This window comes from Aquarana catesbeiana, linkage group LG04, assembly GCF_042186555.1.
Source record: "Aquarana catesbeiana isolate 2022-GZ linkage group LG04, ASM4218655v1, whole genome shotgun sequence".
Lineage (NCBI taxonomy): Eukaryota > Metazoa > Chordata > Amphibia > Anura > Ranidae > Aquarana > Aquarana catesbeiana.
Genome location: NC_133327.1, coordinates 436392829 through 436412241, shown reverse-complemented (window position 1 = coordinate 436412241; position 19413 = coordinate 436392829). Strand labels below are relative to the sequence as shown.

At 39.4% G+C, this 19413-nt stretch overlaps 1 protein-coding gene across 1 annotated transcript in view; it reads right to left on the bottom strand.

The window, feature by feature from the left end:
* Positions 1–19413, bottom strand: part of HIVEP2 (HIVEP zinc finger 2) — a 267444-nt gene that overhangs the window by 91024 nt on the left and 157007 nt on the right. The window contains exon 4 of the mRNA XM_073627427.1: positions 4243–4321. The gene's annotated coding sequence lies outside the window, so the exon portion shown is untranslated. The remainder of the gene's footprint in view (positions 1–4242; positions 4322–19413) is intronic.

Below are 19413 nucleotides of genomic sequence, written 5' to 3'. Positions count from 1 at the left end.
TGGAAATGTTTCTTGAACAAACAAATTTCTAACAGTGAATGTGGTTTTTGTTCAGGAAAGTCCATTCACTCCAAAACTGAATGTCGAATCAAGCTTTTTTTAAGTACTTTTGAACTCCGAGCCCACCCAGTTGTGTGAGAATAATATTCGCTGTTCGCTAATATTCACTATTCTCACACTAATCCTGCTCCTGGCCAGTCAAGAAGTGGGTTATGAGACTCGTCACCCGATTGGTTGAAAGGACAGGTGACCCTATTGGATGCCTAGGAGGAGAGAGAAGACACACGGTGGAAGCTGCAGTGCTGGAGGTGGAGGAGAGTACACAGGAGCCGCTGCCCGCAGTCAGCCACCTAGATAGGGTAAGTGCCAGACCAACCGGCAAACAGACAGACAGCGGGCGGGCTGGGGGGGAGGGTTGTGGTTGTTAGCCGCCCCCCCAAAAAAACTACCAGCCGCCACTAATGGTTAGCTTTTATCTAACCTTTCCTTAGAAATATCTCTGTCTAAACTAGTAGTTGTTTTTCATGGGGAAACTGCACACTAAATATTGCTGGAAATGAATTCAAAATTTGGCCTCTTTGGGCAATATACTCTATTTGGTAACAAAATAAATATACAGATACACTTTCAACTTAAAATCCCAGACTATTTGAAAAACTTTTTGAAATAACTGTTCAATTTGTCCAAACGCAAGTACAATTCTCAGATTCTATCATCCAGTTGAAGTCTAAATCTGGTTGCTGTCTTGCTAAACAGTTTCTACTTCAGACAAATATGGCTCGTATCAGTTTTATTTAAGGGGATAATTCAAGTTCCATTTTTTAGCCAGAGTTTTGGGGTTAGATCCTCTCTGTCAGGTCTAGATTGCTCTCTGTGGCTCTGCTAGGAAGATTTCTCCCTTAGTCTCTGAAGTTCCACTTTTTTCCTCCAAGGTGTCCTTTTATGAAACTGAGATCAGCGGCGATCCCGAGTCTCACCGCTGATCTCAGCGCTTTACCAGTTTATGAAACTGAGATAATCAGCGGAGAACATGTTCTCCGCTGATTATCTCAGCACAGTGAGAATTCACAGAAACGGCCAGTTTATGAAGGTGCGATCTCCACACCTCACTGGCGATCTGTGACAGAATTCTCACTTTCTGATTCACCATTTCAGAAGTGGAGAATCAGAGTGAGAAGCCTGAAACTGGCTGATATTCTGGAGAAAGAAAGAAGTCTTTTGACTTCTTTCTTTCACCAAACAGTCAGAGCACACCTTCCCCACCATTACACACCCCAAAACCAGCAGGATAGGAATTTATAGTGTATATATATATATATATATATATATATGTATATATATATATATATATATATATATATATATATATATATATATATATATATATATATATATATATATGTATGTATATATATATATATATATATATATATACATACATACATACATACATACATATATATATATATATATATATATATATATATATATATATATATATATATAAATATATATATAAATATACATCTATATATATATATATATATATATATAGCTATATATAGATACATATATATATATATATATATATATATGTATCTATATATAGATATATATATATATATATTTTTTTTTAGATGTTCACGTCTCTGGCTGGGTTCACACTTGTGCGATGCGTGAACCAGCGTGATTCCTGTGCGGGTTTTCACATCGCACCTACATTGACATCTGCGCACCACTGCGGGTGTCAATGTAAAGTTAATGACACCCCCAGATCATTTCACAGATCGCAGTGCGAACTATGTAATGGTGCAGGAATCGGATCGCATGGGTGTTCACACCCATGCGATCCGATTCCAGTGCGGACCAAATAAAGGGTCCTGTACCATTTTGGTGCAAATGCAATATGATTTAGGGCCAGTTCCCACTGCTGCGGTGTCCGAGATCGGATGTGATTCGCACCGCAGTGCAAAATCACATCCGATCTCTGTGCGATGCGATTTCAGCCATACAGATAGTATTGCTAAATTTGCATTGCCCTCGGACCAAACTCTTACAGGACCCTTTTTTTGGTCCACAGCAGAATCGGATTGCATGGGTGTTCACACCCATGCGATTCGATTACTGTCCGAGTTTGCAGATCGCACTGCGATATGCGAACTGATTTGGGGGTGTTAACTTTTAGGCCCAGTTCACACTTGTGCGATGCCGGACATCGCACAGGCATCGCATGTTATTTGCAGCACACTGCCATTCACATTACATGCGATGTCTGTGCGGTGCGATATCAGCTGTACAGATAGTATGGCTGATATCGCACCGCATTCGGTGCAAACACGCACAGGACCCTTTTTTCTGTTCGGACCAGAATCGGATCGCATGTGTGTTCACACATATGCGATCCGATTCATGTCCGAACTGTCAGTTCGCAGTGCGATATGCAAGCTGATCTGGGGGTGTCCTTAACAATGTATTGACACTCCCCAGCGATCCGCATATGGCAGTGTGAACTGACATGCGAGTCGGTGCGATGCGGGAACCCGCAGTGGATTCGCAGTGTTCTCGCATCGCACCAGTTTATCAATTTTTATGTTTATCTATAATGAAATATATTTTATTTTAATTTATTAATAAATATTTATACTTGTATACTTTATTAAAATTATTTTTTTAATGATTATAAATGTATTTTGCATTTATATGAATGGTGTATAGCTGCATTACATATGTGCATTACATTAATTTAATATACACCATTCACATTTAAATAGGAACATGTATGATCTTTAAATATTGATAAAAACAATGTTTTTTTATAATTAGGTTAATGTATATTGTGTAGGGGGAATTTATCTTTATTATTTTATTAATATGTTGGGGAATAATGTGTGCTGATTTGTGTTAAACTTTTGTATTTTATGGTTCCTCATACTGTAATCCCGCTACATCACACGAGATTACAGTGAGAGGAGCCATTCTCAGGAGTTCCCAGCGTTTGTAGATCGCTCCTCAACTCAACATGAGAAGCGATCTACACACTTTCATAAACAGGCACTCAGAGGAGAGCGATCTCCCCTGAGAATGCCTGAGAACTGAAAAGCGGTATTTTACCGCACTTTCATAAAAGGACACCCAAGTAATAGTTTATTGAGAAACAATATACATTACAGAAGAATACACATCATTGAATAAAGCATTCGCTAAAATAGTTGTCAGTAGGACAAGATGTCAACCACTCTACTACAAAAAGCCAACGCAATTGCTAGAGTATTACAACTGAACATGCACATCTGTGTAGCATGACATACAAAACCCATTAACTTTCAATAAGCTCAAAGAACTCAAGAAGAGTTTTCCTGAGACAATTACCAGTTCCTGCTAGCTAAACAGTTGTTATGGCACAAGCGAGGGCAGGAAGATGGGTAGAGTCAGGTTGGGGGCTAGCAAACCAGGACATCACAAAAGAATGTATCAAAAGAAAAGAGGAAATTCAAATCTTGTGTAGAGGTCAGATTTTATCTTATTTCTCTAGCCATCTTTGTGTGCATACTGTATATATTTTTTTCAAAGGCCAGTGACATCCAGGAGCCTTACCACTAAGAACGATTGATTGGGTGACATCCAATGGAGGACAATAGCCCTTCTAATTTGAAATAGGAGTTTGTGAAGAAGGGTGCATGAAGACGATATGGGAGTTTGTGAAAGAGGGTGCATGCGGACGATGATACAGTCAGGTTCTGCATAAGACCCAGTACAGATACAAAAGGAGCAAAAGGAACTGGAAACCCATCAGGTCATGCAGAAATTGATGGATCTGCATCCTGCTAACCAAAGTTCCTCTTTAATCATACTGTCACACCACTTATACTGGTGTACTTTGGCTTCAGGTCTTGGTGACAAGCACTTACCTCCTAACGTTATGCTGACCTGCACTGTCCTTCTACTGTAAAAAAATAGGTGTGGACAACTCCATGGGGAGTAAAAGATGGGTTCACTGGTCAAGCAGTGGAGTGGCATAAAAAACAGTTATTCCAATAAAATAACTGCGGAAATCAAGAGGTATGGCCAGAGTAGAATTCATGATAATAATCCAATTGATATACGTTTGAATTTGATTTTACAGTTTTACTGTCTTCATGCCTCCAGGCATGTGCATGGCTGGAAATAACAAATACTAGACATCAATAATTACATATCGTATTTACAAAAAACACCATTTACTGGTGACATGAAAGTACTTACATGGTGTCACATGTGGGGCAGTTTTTTCCTTGCGTAAACAAAACGTATTATATTGTATCTTCAGAGGAAATAATAATCTCTGCAAACAAAGAAAATAACACTATATAAATCACTATATACATACTGAATACATATTAGAAGTCATCTTAATTAGAATACACATTTCAAAAACAACACTTTTTCATGTACAAAATGTAAAAAAACAAACATGCAATATTTAGTTATGCATATGTTTTCAACATTAACAAGTCACTGGTTGAAACTGAATTGGTCTGGCTGGGTAATTTAAATCGTATCTATACCCAAACAAAAAAAATAGTTCTTATGGGGCATACACACGGTCGGACTTTTCGGCTACAAAAGTCCGACAGCCCATCCGACAGACCTTCAACGGACTTTTGGCGGACTTGCGGCAGACTTTCTAACGAACGGACTTGCCTACATACGATCTCACAAAAGTCCAACAGATTCGTACGTGATGACGTACACCGGACTAAAATAAGGAAGTTGATAGCCAGTAGCCAATAGCTGCCCTAGCGTGGGTTTTTGTCCATCGGACTAGCATACAGACGAGCGGATTTCTGGGTCCGGCATAGTTACGACGTAAAGATTTGAAGCATGTTTCAAATCTAAAGTCCGTCAGATTTGCGGCTGGAAAAGTCAGCTGAAAGTCCGGGGAAGCCCACACACGATCGGATTGTCAGCTGGCTTTGGTCCGTCGGCGTCCGTCAGACTTTTGTAGACGAAAAGTCCGACCGTGTGTACGCGGCATAAGAAGTGTTGGCTGCATTTGAAGTGTGTTTATAAAAAACGTGCAGAGCTACTCTTTGCAAATGGGTGCAGCAATGTTATTAGGCTATTTTCTCTCCAGGTTGAATGTTATCCATTTATATAGAACAGGGTGAATCAAGAAAATGCTGCATTATGACCACTAGACAGAGCTGATGATTATAGGAAATAAATATTTGTTAGCTCCATTTAGTAACCATACTGCAGAATTTTCCTGATTTACTATATTCTGTATGAATAAAAACCTGGAGAGAAAATAGCCTGCTAACATTTGATTATGCCCCCATTCACATAGAATTTACATACAGTTTCACAAAATGAATAGCTCTACACATTTTTTACAAATACATTACTTACTGTTCTAGGCTTACAATGCTCACTTACTGCACTGTACTAGGACAACAGAAACAGGACAAGACTACAAAAAGCTCCCCTTCACCTTTCTCCATAACATAGAGGCACATGGTTCTGTAGTTCTCAGCAATACCTAGAAGCGATGAAAACTGATAAAAGAGCAGCACAGGCAGAGAGCAAATTAAGTTATTCTAAGTAAAAAAATAGAAGCTGATTGGCTTTTATTCAGAGCTGCACCAGATGTTGCGCTCTCAAATTTTGGTAAATCAACCCCAGAAAGTGTGTGTTGGGAACCCACACCTGCACAGCTTTAAAATTGGGACCAGCGGCTTTGACTATCCAGCTATTGCATTCCAATAGACTTGAATGGGACTGCCTGCATGGAACAGATGTGCATCCCACATGGGTGAAGACTGCTCTTCACGCGGGTGTTACACATACATATGAATGAGGCCAAACTCCTGATGAATGTTTGTGATAAGGCAGGTGCATTACAGGCAGTACGTTTAGGTTTTCTCTGATTTGTCACAAAAGTGATAAGCTGTCACTGTCACTGCAGTGCATGCTTGTACAAAAATCCTTTCTCAAGAACTCCTAATACACAACATATGTCTCTGCAATATTACTTGCAATCAAAAATGAAAACAAGCAGGCAATGGTAATGTTTCGCTAACCAGTACATGTAAACAGTGCCTCATATCAGGATTTTAACATATAAGAAAACATATGCTTTGGCTTCGGGTCCGCACTCTTTGAAACATCACAAGATTTTCCAGGAAACTCATCTGGATTCGGTCTATGCAGGACATTTCAGAAGTTTGGAATTATTACAAGTGATTCGCTATTATCTTTACAATCCCAAAATACCAGGAGATTCCTCCATTTCTGTGCACTTTAGCTCTCCCTAGGCAGTCTGCAGATTTCAATGAAAAAGGAAAACGCGCTAATTCACATTCCAAATGTCCAAAGTTGAGCCCTTTCCAGCCTTATCTAGAGAATGTGCAGATTTCTAGCAAATCACTGTAGCAAGGGAGGCCAGTTCTGTAATTCATCCCTTCCAGCAAGCTGCCAGAAAGCTGGAACATGACTTATTTATTGTTTTCCTTTGTTAATAGCAGAATGTGTTTTTTTTCTACACTCGGCCAAAAACCTACTATGTATATAAAGGAGTCTTAGCAGATCTATTATACACAGAATTTTGAAAATAAGTTTTTCATTTTACACCTTGAAAATTTAAAGTGTATTTGCATGAAAAAAAAAAATAGCAAAAAAAAAGTTATTTAAAATGACCTTTCCTTTTTAATCTGCAGCCACTGTAATTATTTTCTGAAAGATTCAAATTAAAATGCAATATGGCAAACTGGAGGTGTTCTGAACAATGTTGATGTACAGAACGCCCCCAAAAGTATCATTTTCTGTTTTTGAAGTTCAGTTTTGGTTAGCTAGGGTTAAATAATTCTAAAAAGATGCAGTTTTTCTTATTAGAACATTAAGAACTGCACCAGGTGATTATAATGATTTCTTCAAAATCAGTCTATTTCTTCAGAGAAATAAAAGGTAAGAATCTACCACAAAGTTTGTTAAAATCCCTGCAATGTATATTAACTGTTTTTTTCTCAACAAAAAAGTGGAGTTGCTCTATAAGGAGAATGTGGGTGCCCTGGTATGTAAATTTTGACCAGCTTGACAGGCTGACAATCTGGCCTGGTTCCCTCCTGTGTTTCACTATTGAACCATTATTCAGTGGTCACACTGGCCAACAGAAGTGCCAGAGCAGGCTCGTTTTCAATAAAGCTTTTTGCAGATAGTATAACAGACTATTGGGTGGGGGTGGCTAATTAATAATGAGTTAGGCTCACATATTGTAAATATAGTGTACTATTTATGTTTTTATGCCTTCTGTACAATTGTCACGCCTCCCTATCTCCTGAAGAAGTGGGTTAGTTTGTGTCAAACGCGTCAAGATTTTCACAACCTCCTAATGCAAATCAACAGGGATATCTGCCCCTGGAACCTCAGCCAATCATCTGTTTCTATGCTTAAAAAGGTAGACCCAAGACAGCTGCAGTACTTCCAGATGTTTTGTCCTTTCTAGAGAGAAGCAGCACCCGCTCGGACAAGCTGGAGCCATGATGAATTTAATAAATGGGCAGGATGCTCAAAGCGAAGCAGGCACTTCAAAGAGGCTCTTTTTAACATAACATAGAGCAGCTGACTGATATGGATTCTGAGTGTCAAAACTGCTGCGTGTTCTCATTGGATGGGTACAAATTCGTAGGTTTTCCAATTTCTTGTCAAGAATAAAGCTTAATACGTGCAGAATTACAGAATACTGTCACTAATAAAGTTAGGAATTGCAACCATACTGAATGAGTGGGTTGCTTTGGTTGAATTTTTGAAACCTAACATTAGTCGCAAAGTAAAAAATGTGTTTACATTTTTTATTTCTTGAATTTTTTTAAATAAAAACATTGTAAAAGAAAAAAAAATGTGTTTCAATGCATTTGGTGAACACAAAGTGAATTCAAAACATTTGCCGCTATTGAGGAATTGTCTGCAGAGGCTGATTCAACGAACTCTGTACTAAGGAAATATATAGGTTGCCATTGCTAAAAATGATGGTTGTCTAACTTTCATGCTACTTCAATTCTTTCTGAGCCAGTAACCCCAAACAAGTATGCAGATCAGGATTTTCTACTTCAGCCTGAGTTCACCAATTCGTTGGTTACAGGTCAAGGTCAGACAGCCAGGCAACTATTATTTTTTAGAACAAGGTCAGCAATGGCTGGCAGCACCAACAGAAGGAGGAGAATGCAGCAACCATACAGTAACTTCCTGCATCACATTGTGATATGTGACTTGAGAAAAGGAATGCAAAGGCCCATTCATTATGAAAAAAATTGCAATATAGTGAATAAAAGCAATGCATATTTAGACATCCAGGCAAACAGCTAAATATGCAGAAGTACATATATGGAAATTGATTTATCTGTTTACATTTCTGTCCATCCTGAGATTTACTCAGCCCTGCCACATAGCACAGCCCTGTCTTGCAAGGTAGGAAACCTGATTTTTCTGTACTGCAGCTGAATAATTATTATTATTCAGGATTTATATAGCGCCAAAAGTTTACGTAGCGCTTTACAACTTGAGGGTAGACAGTACAAATACAATACACTTTAATACAGTAGGAATCAGAGAGCCCTGCTCCTTAGAGCTTACAATCTAAGAGGGAAGGTCAAGAGATACAAGAGGTAATAACTGTGGGCAATGTGCTGATTGAGAAGATAAATGCACAGTTGTTAGGTGGGGGCCAGATAGGCTTCTCTGAAGAGATGAGTTTTCAGGGATCATCTGAAAGTGGATAAAGTAGGAGAAAATTGGACAGATTGGCGTAGAGCATTCCAGAGGATGGGAGAGGCTCTGGAGAAGTCCTGAAAGCGAGCATGGGATGAGGTAACAAGGGAGTTTGAGAGCAGGAGGTCTTGGGAGGAGCGAAGAGAACGATTAGGTTGATATTTTGAGACTAGGTTAGAGATGTAGCTGGGGGCCAGGTTGTGAATGGCTTTGTAAGTTATAGTTAGTATCTTGAATTTAATTTGGTGACTAAGTGGCAGCTAATGGAGGGATTGGCAGAGGGTATAGACAACGCTGAGCGGTTTGTGAGGTGGATGAGCCTGGCAGCAGTGTTCATGATGGACTGAAGTGTGGATAGCCTATTTAGAGGTAAGCCAATGAGGAGGGAGTTGCAGTAGTCGAGGCGGGAGATGACCAGGGAGTGGATTAGAAGCTTTGTGGTGACACTGGATAGGAAGGGGCATATCTTGGAGATGTTGCGGAGGTTGAGGCGGCAAATTTTGGATAGCGATGGGATTTGGGGCCGAAAGGTTAATTCAGAGTCCAGGATTACACCTAGGACCTTGGCGTGGGGGGACAAGTTGATAGTTGAGCCATTGATATTGACAGAGAAATCAGGGGACGTGGCACCTGAGGGAGGAAATATCATGAGCTCGGTTTTGGATAGGTTGAGTTTGAGGAAATGATGTGACATCCAGGCTGATATGTCTGTTAGTAAGTTGGTAATGCGTGAGGAGACAGATGGAGAGAGCTGGGGGGTGAAGAGATAGATTTGGGTGTCATCAGCAAAGAGATGATATTAAAAGCCTTGGGAGGCAATCAACTGACCCAGGGAGGTAGTGTAGATTGAGAAAAGGAGAGGTCCAAGAACAGAACCGGAACAGAAGAGTAATAGAACTGTGTCTTGCCCTGTTCCCAGGCTGGACAGTAAAGGAAGAGAAACATCAGGCTAATAAGTGTATTTTTCTGTCACTCTGATTACTCCTTTGTTAACATATCAGCACTGCAGCTCAGCTCATTGGCTAATTGTGCTGCTTCTCTCTCTCCAGCTTTAAACTCTAAGGTGCAATAGACTACTAGTCAAAGTTAGATACACAACTACTTGCATTTAATAGAATACATAGAATAATGTATTAATAAAAACAGACCTGCATTTATTTGTGTCTGTTTTATCTGAATTTAGCTTTAATGTATATTTACATTCATATTATGTATTATCAGGGGAAGGGTTGCTTTCAATATTTTTTTTACACTTTCAGATTTGTCACTTAATATTATTTATATATTGTTTTAATATCTTACATGTATTGTAAGATATACAAGCATAGCATACAATGTGGGAGCATAACAAGCTACAGCGTTACGACACAGTCAGGACATTATGTGAAGATATAAGATCACGATGCATAAGTGGTATCAATACCTCATAGTAAGCATATAATACCTCCTAGCGTTAATCTATATTCATTTCTAACAGGTCTTTAATTTGTAAGAAACACTTTGACAGGTTACTAACAGTAAATTTTCCAAAAAGTATTTTCTAAAAATATCCTGACTGATAGGAAGAAAACAGAGAAGTCTGAGCTTTAAACTCTAGGCGTTTCTTTAGAGTAGGTCTACTTCTTCAGGAGATAACAGGAAGCATGTCCATTAATATGTTACAAATAAAGTGCAGCAAACCAATTTCTTGTCATACTTTAGCTATATAACTTACAGTGCCTTGAAAAAGCATTCATACCCTTTGAAAGTTTTGTCATGTTACAACCAAAAACATAAATGTATTTTATTGGAATTTTATGTGCAAAACCAACACAACACAAATTGGGAAGTAGAAGGAAAATGATAAATGGATTTTAATTTTTTTTACAAATGAAAAGTGTGACATGAATTTGTATTCAGCCCCCTAAGTTAATACTTTGAAGAACCACCTTTCGCTGCAATTACAGCTGCAAGTTTTTTTTTAGTATAGCTCTACCAGCTTTGCACATCTAGAGAGTGAAATGTTTGCCCATTCTTCTTTGCAAAATAGCTCAAGCTCTGTCAAATTGGATGGAGAGCGTCTGTGAACACCAATTTTCAAGTCTTGCCACAGATTCTCAATTGGATTTAGGTCTGGACTTTGACTGGCCCATTGTAACACATGAATATGCTTTGATCTAAACCATTCCATTATAGCTCTGGCTGTATGTTTAAGGTCATTGTCCTGCTGGAAGGTGAACCTCTGCCCCAGTCTCAAGTCTTTTGCAGACTCTGACAGGTTTTCATCTAAGATTACCCTGTATTTGGCTCCATCCATCTTCCCGTCAACTTTGACCAGCTTCCCTGTCCCTGCTAAAGAAAAGCATCCCCACAACATAACCTAATGGTTGTCCTGTGGACAGATTCTCCCACCTGCAGCTCCTCCAGAGTTACTATGGGCCTCTTGGCTGCTTCTCTGATTAATGACCTTCTTCCCCGGCCTGTCAGTTTAGGTGGATGGCCATGTCTTGGTAGGTTAGCAGTTGTACCATACGCTTTCCATTTTCGGATGATGGATTAAATAGTGCTCCGTGAGATGTTCGAAGCTTGGGATATTTTTCTATAACCTAACCCTGCTTTAAACTTATCCACAATTTTATCCCTGACTTGTCTGGTCTGTTCCTTGGCCTTCACAATGCTGTTTGTTCACTAATGTTCTCTAACAAACCTCTGAGGGCTTCACAGAACAGCTGTATTTATACTGAGATTAATGTACACACAGGTGGACTTTATTTACTAATTAGGTGACTTCTGAAGGCAATTGGTTCCACTAGATTTTAGTTAGGGGTATCAGAGTAAAGGGGGCTGAATACAAATGCACACCACACTTTTCAGGTATTTATTTGTAAAAAAATTGAAAAACATTTGTCATTTTCCTTCCACTTCACAATTATGTGCCACTTTGTGTTGCTCTATCACATAACATCCCAATAACATACATTTATGTTTTTGGTTGTAACATGACAAAATGTGGAACATTTCAAGGGGTATGAATACTTTTTCAAAGCACTGTAAATGGATTTATTATAGTTGTCTTTACATATGTTGTAGTTCTGTTTTAAAAACATTGAAAAATTGTTTCAAGGAGTCCAGAACTCACGCAGGCGATTAGGGAACATCCATATTCAACTGATAATACTCCCATCTAATTAAATAACACCTAATATTTTTTTTTTTAATCTTAGGCTTCATTCCCACGAAGCGGATCCCCTGCCACGGAGCCCGCCTCTGTCCGCCAGCTCAGCGGGAGATCTCTCTATTGATCTCCACTGAGCCGGTGGATGACAGGTCCCTCTCTGCTCACTGAGCGGGGTGAGGTTTGTCGAGCGCCGCTGGTTGCTATGGAGAGATTAGACGAAAACAGACAGCATGTCCATTTTTATCAGATCTCACCCGATCCGCCAGGGACGGATGCGAACGTAGGGCCATCCGTCTGTTTTAGCGGAGCTGACATCCTTCGCTCCATAGACTAGCATGGAGCGCCCGTTCAGGTCCGCCGAAAAAACTGACAGGTGGACCTGAACGGTCTGACGGTGTGAAAGGGGCCTTACGTAATCAATGGAACAAAAATATCCTGACTTTGTTGTGACTTTATACACATCTTTTGCTATACTTATGCTCTAAAGAGCATAAGCTCTTTAGAATGATGGGTCCGATTACTATTCTTCATTGACTACATGTAAATAATACATATCTGTGTTTCTATGTTTCTGTGGTACTTGAGGTGGTCACTAAAAAATTTACTCTGCCAATACATTTTCAAAGTTTGTAAAAAAAAAAAAAAAAAAATTGTGGGAGGTTAGCAACCTTCAAAGCAAGTGACAATACAATCGTAAATACATGTAAATTAAAAATGTATTATTGTAATAAAAAACCTATTGGCATGGAAGTGAAGTGATTTCTTGTCTACTTTAACAATTGTTGCTTAGCTATACATTAGCACCTCCAGGGCTTTCCTCTGAATAACTCAATTATGTTAACAAATCTTCATGACATCCTTATCTCTGACATATGATATATATGGCTTAAGCGCCATACACATGAGCTGAATTACCCAATCAGAAATGTTACAATCTCTCCTTGACCCCATGGCAACCAAACAATCAAAATAAATAACGCTGTTGCTCAATTTTACAGAACAGATCAGGTTTCTGTGTGGAACTACCTGTTTCATGATATCATGTTGAAGATATGTGTGATCTACTCATAGAAACTGAAAGATGAATGATGGAAAACAGGATACATAAAAGTATGTTGTGGGGGAGGGTAGATACAATGCTTATCTTTCCAAGAAATGATCAAAGCTCCAGCCTGTCTGGGCAGTCAGAAACCAACATGATTTACATTATCATATCAATCTTACGAGCAAGGTCAAACTAATATAAAATATTTTGTTTCAAATCATAATTTATTTGATGGACTATTTTACCATAAGTAGCAAACAGAACCAATGTCAAAAACCAGTTGCTATTTTCTTGAAGTCTGGATAGGCAGCCAGTCACTGACCACTTTTAACATAAATAGCAAACAAAAACAATGTCAGAAACCAGTCCACTATGTCTTTGAAGTCTGGATAGGCAGGGCTGGATTAAGAGCATCATGGGCCTGGTGCTAAGGCTTTTGGTAGGCCTTTTAATGGAAATAAATAAAATGAAAATGCAAACTTTTTTTGTTAAATTAAATTAAATATGCTGCCGCAATTTACATATAAATCATGTACACTGCATACAGAGCAGGGATGGGCAGCATTAGTGACTCACTTACACCATTGGGCTGGGCTTATCTTAAGGAAGGGGCCTGGAGCTGCAGCTCCAATAGCCCCTATGTTGATTCGGCCCTGTGGATAGACAGCTAGGCACTTACCACTTTTAACATACAGTAAATAGCAATCAGAACCCAGTCCACTACTTTTTTGAAGTCTGGATAGGCAGCCAGTCACTGACCACTTTTAACATAAATAGAAAACAGAGCCAATGTCAGAAACCAATCCACTATTTCTTTGACGTCTGAATAGGCAGCCAATCACTGAACTCCTTTAACATAAGTGGAAAACAGAACATCCTTGAAGCCTGGACAGGCAGCCAATCGCAGATCATTTCAGCAGTCAAGCCATTTGATACCATGAATGCACATTAAAAGTGAGTACAGTTGTTGGATCAGCTTCTAACATGCTGTAACTTGAGACATACTACCTAGTTATCTCAACGATCAGCAAACTGCTACCTAGTCCAGCCACCACACATTAGAGAACACCTAAGAGCTAAAGCATATGCTTAAAACAAAATTAGGAAACACGTCAACAAAGTTAATAATATATTGCAAAGAGTAACAACAGTACATATGAAACCTTGGACACCAATGAGGAATTAGCTTTAAGCAGCTTAACATGTTCAGACAACAAAAGCTGACATCTGATTTGTTGCTACTGTTCACTGTACAGCACCGTCATTTGCAATGGAAATAATAGGTTCAATACGGTATCAGATTCCATCAACCCTAAATGTAGTTCTAAAAATTAACAGCTATTGCCAATGGCTTGTAGGAACCCACAATAACTTATCACAGATCATGTTCCTCTCACTTGTTTACAAAAAATAATACCTGCATGGAAGAAGTATGGAGGCTGCAAATGCTTGCTTTTGGAAATTCTAGTCCCTTGGCTTTCATACTAATCCAATCCAAGATTTCCAAACTCACTGACCACAATGCAGTTTATGGACCTCTATCTTCACTCTGATTTTTTTGAACCAAATGCTGGTCCCCTGCCCAGTCAGTATCGGAGAAAAATCTGCCTGTCTTTCACTAGCCTAAGCCTTTCCTATGAAAGAACTGACTCTCTGGAAAACGAGAGTAATTCGAAATATATTTTCAAACTATTTTATGTGTGTAAAAATAAAGCAGAAGTAACCCTCACCTAAAAATAGCATTTGTCACAGGTAGTGATAAGAAGAGTATGTAAAAATAAACACAACCTGTCTCCCCACCAGTGACAGAAACTCAAGTAATTTGTGTGGGTTGAAAACAATAAATGCCAAAAGAAGGTATCCTGTGGAAAAACATGAAACCACTTCCCATATTGCATGCAAATTCAATACAAAAACTACCACGTGATACCCCAAAGGCTGCTTAGTGGTTTCATTTATGACAGCTGAAGTGCTGCAATTTATAGTCCCTGTGTGAAAATATATTTCTTGTAGTAAGCAGAATGAATTTAAAGTTGAGCTGAAAGTTCTGCTTACTCTGCTATACTTGTTGGTTGCAGACACACATTTTATAAGATAATCTACTACGTATCTCATTTTCAGATGCCTGGTGTCTAACCTGCAGCCCTCTGACAATGGTGTGTGGCCCTTGCATAGCTCCCAACTGTCTCTGACTTGGAGAGATTGTCCCTCTTTTCTCCTCATTTGTTTATCATTTTGTTTTGATGTATATGCATGTATAAAAAATGCTAAACCTTTCATCCAAATTCTAAATTGACACATTTGTAAATGTCAAAAGTCATAATAAAAGAATAGTAGTGGTAAAATAAAGCACTTGTGGGTTTAACCCAGGGGTGGACAATTCATTTTCCCAAGGGACCACATGAGAAACAGGGACAGGTGTGGATGGCTAAAAATTAATTCTGCTCAATATACATTTTTCGACTTGGGAAGGTTTGTAACCACATTGGTGCTAGGAATAATAGGTGCAACTGCTCATGAAATAGATCTCTTTCAGATTGCCAATCGGGGATGGTAAAACAGGCGGTTAAGCTGCGGATAACCAACCCCCAGCTGCCCACCTGAACTGTAGAATAACAGCTGGACCGGGCAGTTAAAATGTTGTGGCTGCTGTGTTTTGACCTGGGTTGCAGAGTTGTACAAGACATACTGCTTGTCAAAGCCACCCATTGAGTTCAATGGGGCCGTGCTGTAACCATATGTAATGTATGGGATTGCAGTGTGGTAGTGTGTTATTGTAGGTTTAAATCAGGCGGTAAGGAGGCGATATAACACCTCCTCACTGCCTGTCAAATGCCCTCTAATAAGCACTGTGACTGAGATCAGTACAGCAAAGATTACTGTAGATCCTGATGTGGAGTGAAGAACAGATGCATGGCTCCTGGGGTCTGCAGCATGCAGGCGTTAACACAAGAAGAACATGGCCAGGTAGCAGAGTGGCAGGAGTGCATCAGGACATCTTCTAGGCAATGCTCTCGCCACTAGAAGCAAGCCTTGGTGCTGTTCCGATCACCTGCTCAGGCTCTCCCCTGCAGTTCTTACACCTTACCACATAGGCATCTGTCAGCATGCCTCTCTGAGCCTGTCAGCTTTTTAAGTGAAGAAGCTGACAGGCTCAGAGAAGCATGCTGACAGTGGGGGCATCATGGGCCAGGTAGGCACAGCCAAAGGGGCCGCATGTGGCCTTGGGGCCACAATTCGGGGGCCAGGTCTGGTTTAACCAATCAATTTTTTAAAATTATATCTCCATGTGATCGGGTTGTGATAGGGGTGTGTCCTTACTTACATACTTTTAGCTATTAGGTTTCCCATCTCAGAAAGTTGGGAAGTATGTCCTTGGGGCTCCTGCAGATAGTATTATATGTTTTGGTGCCTAATCAAGCCAATGAAGGAAAGTTATTCTTTACATTGCATTCTAGTAGCTTTTTCTTGGTTTTCTATACTTTTTATGTGCTGAAATACAGATTGTTCATTCTCAGTGCATTTGGATATAGTGGGGATGGGTTACAACCTTTCATTGCTCAGTTGTGGAGATTTACCCCCACTTCTATCCTGAAAACAAGTGGTCTCTGGACAGGAAGTAAAAAGAAATGTTTCCAATGGGAAGGAGACAGCAATAAAACCACAATATCAGGGCTTCTGCAGCCGGGTTAGCAGTCCTGGGATCTGAATTCCCCATTCTTCCTCAGACATAAGTACAGCGGAGACCAGGAGGCTGGGGAGGGTGCACTTTAAGGAATTTTCTAGCATACTCCACAGACTTCTACGCATCTTTGTATGGTTAAATGGAGCTTTTGGTGACATTTGCCTTTCATTTGGTATTGTATAAAGATACAGATGGTATCACAGTATTTTATAGTCTGTGGCAGGTCGAGCCTGTGTCACTACTTAAAATGGCCTTTCTAGGAAACAGGCACACTAATGATGCAGCTGTGTGCTGGGTTTATGTTGGAGACAGAGTTAGAGGATAGTGGCTCCACCCTCTTGAGGGGGTCAGTGTGTGAAGGGAGCTTTGAGGCGCACATTGCTCCATACTGCCCAGGTTGGGACAGACAAAGGCACAAGCCTGTGAGGATGTATCAGTTGGGAGCTGCAGAAGAAACAGTCAGAGCTGACAAAGGTTCAGCGTTTTGGGCATAAGCACTGGGACTGTGTGTTTGACGGTCTGGAGGACCAAGGCAAAAGGCCTAAGCCGTGAAGCTGAAAAAAGAGCTATGAGGCTGAACATTGTTTGTTTATTGCATTGATGGTAAGAACCCCCTGCATAGGAAGATATCCTTGTGACATTTTGTGTTTCTTTTTGCTTTGTTTTAAATAAAAGTTGGCAGAAAAAGCCCTGAAACGTACTTCTGGTGTGGACGTCCAAACTCACATTGACGTTACCAATGAGCTACAGATTCCCCAACTTGTCACAAGTCGTTTATAGCTAGTCACAATATAAATAAAAAAAGATGTCTATAAATGTAAAAGAATGGTGCCTTTTAGTCTTTTATCCTGGAATTGATTTTTATTTTATACAGAGCCTAAAATGTTTCTATGGACAAAACTAGTATGTTTATTTGCTTCAGTAAAGACATCACTTTGTCCAACACATCACAGCTGAAGGCTGCTGACCTTGGTCTTTTGATTCTTGACTCTACACTACATGCTACCAGGGGTGTTGTAGAGGTTGTTACTCTTGCACTTATATGCAATCTTAGCAGTTATGGTTCACTCTTGGTCACAGTGCTACAAATCTATCTGAATGTGTTAATCACTTTTCACTTAAAATAGCATTTAACGCAAGACAATCTGCTGTTACCAAGCAGATGTGTTAATGAAACCTGAACATGAAGGATATCACTTCTGCCACTTTCAAAGGTGTTTAAATACTGAGTATCTGATGTAAAAGAGATTTGTGTAATAATACAACTCCATGATACAATGACATTCATCACTAGTGCAATTGCTCTGAGATTTCTGTGATGATAAGCAATGAAAAGTGAAGTTACACCCCAGCTATAAATGCTTGTCAATGACCTCTACTCAACTTCACATATTAGATTCTGTACTTGTTCTATTTATAATATGATTTAATAAATTATTATAGTGGGCTGTCATCCAGCAAAAGAATGTAAATGACAGAAGTGACGGTTTTTCATGTTTAAAGCAAAACTTAACCCATTCATTTAACAGTTTCCCAAAACAGTTACATTCAAGGCATGCCATGTAGGATAGCTGAAACAATTGCTTGTGTTCTGAGCCAAACTTTCAAGACATCATTTGGCTGGTGTCATGACTGATCACATGTGCATCACCATGGCAACTGCAGATCAAACAGAGGCTAAGATGGCAGCATCCTTGGCTGTACAGGATGGAAGGGTTTAGTTCTGCTTTAAGAGGGGTTGTGGGTGTCAGGGATTAGACTGTGTGTGGCATGTGTGTGTGTTTGTGTGTGTGTGTGTGTGTGTGTGTGTGTGGGGGGGTCAAATTTTAAATATGTCTTCTAAAGGAGTAATGGAAAGTAATGTGGACTATATTAAGGCTAAAAAAACAAAATAAAATGTACACACATCTGTCAAATAATTTTTAGGTATAGTGTTCCTGTGGGTCTAAGTATTCTTAATCTGATTTCCATGTGTCAGCCATACTATAAAAATAATAAGTCACTTAAAACTGTTAAAACTGTGAGAAGGCACAGATGTGATAACCACATTTGCCAGGTCACCAAAACCAAGCAAATCCAAGCAAATCTGCTCCCGGGGGGGGGGGGGAGGAGGCATCCCTGACGGAAGAAGATAGTGATTATTGCTAGCAGCTATAGCAGCTGCCGATGATCAATCAATCAACTTGGTACATTGAGCCTGCGCACACATGGTTTGAATGGTTCAGCAGGAGCTGGCAGAGATCCAAACCATCTATGGCCGGCCTAAGCAATGCCCAAATAAGTGACATAATCTGAGCTTAATACCTAAAATGAAGACTTTTATATGTTAAATGAAATATTTTAATCTTTTTGTATATACACAAATAAGCCAAGACAGAGATAATGATGATTTTATGATAAATTTTATCATTTAGATTTCACATTTCCTCTGTATTGTAGATTCACATTAGATGTTTATAACTTCTCTTTCTTTTATTCATCATATACTGCAAGCATTTTTGGGGTTAAAAGATTGCTCTCCTAACTCAAGAAACTGTGAGGGTCTATTTTTTTAAATGGGTCAAATCCCATTCCAATCCAATGTTGAATGCTAATTTGTACAATATTCACCATACTTATAAAAAAGTAAATGTAAGATTCACTAAAATGTTTGCACTGTAACATTTTTCCAGTCAAAACATGAAAACTCTATTATATTCTATAGATACCTACTTGTTTGATTAAAGTACATCTAAAACCAGGAATTGCATAGCTCCCAACTGTCCCTGATTTCAAGGGTCTGTC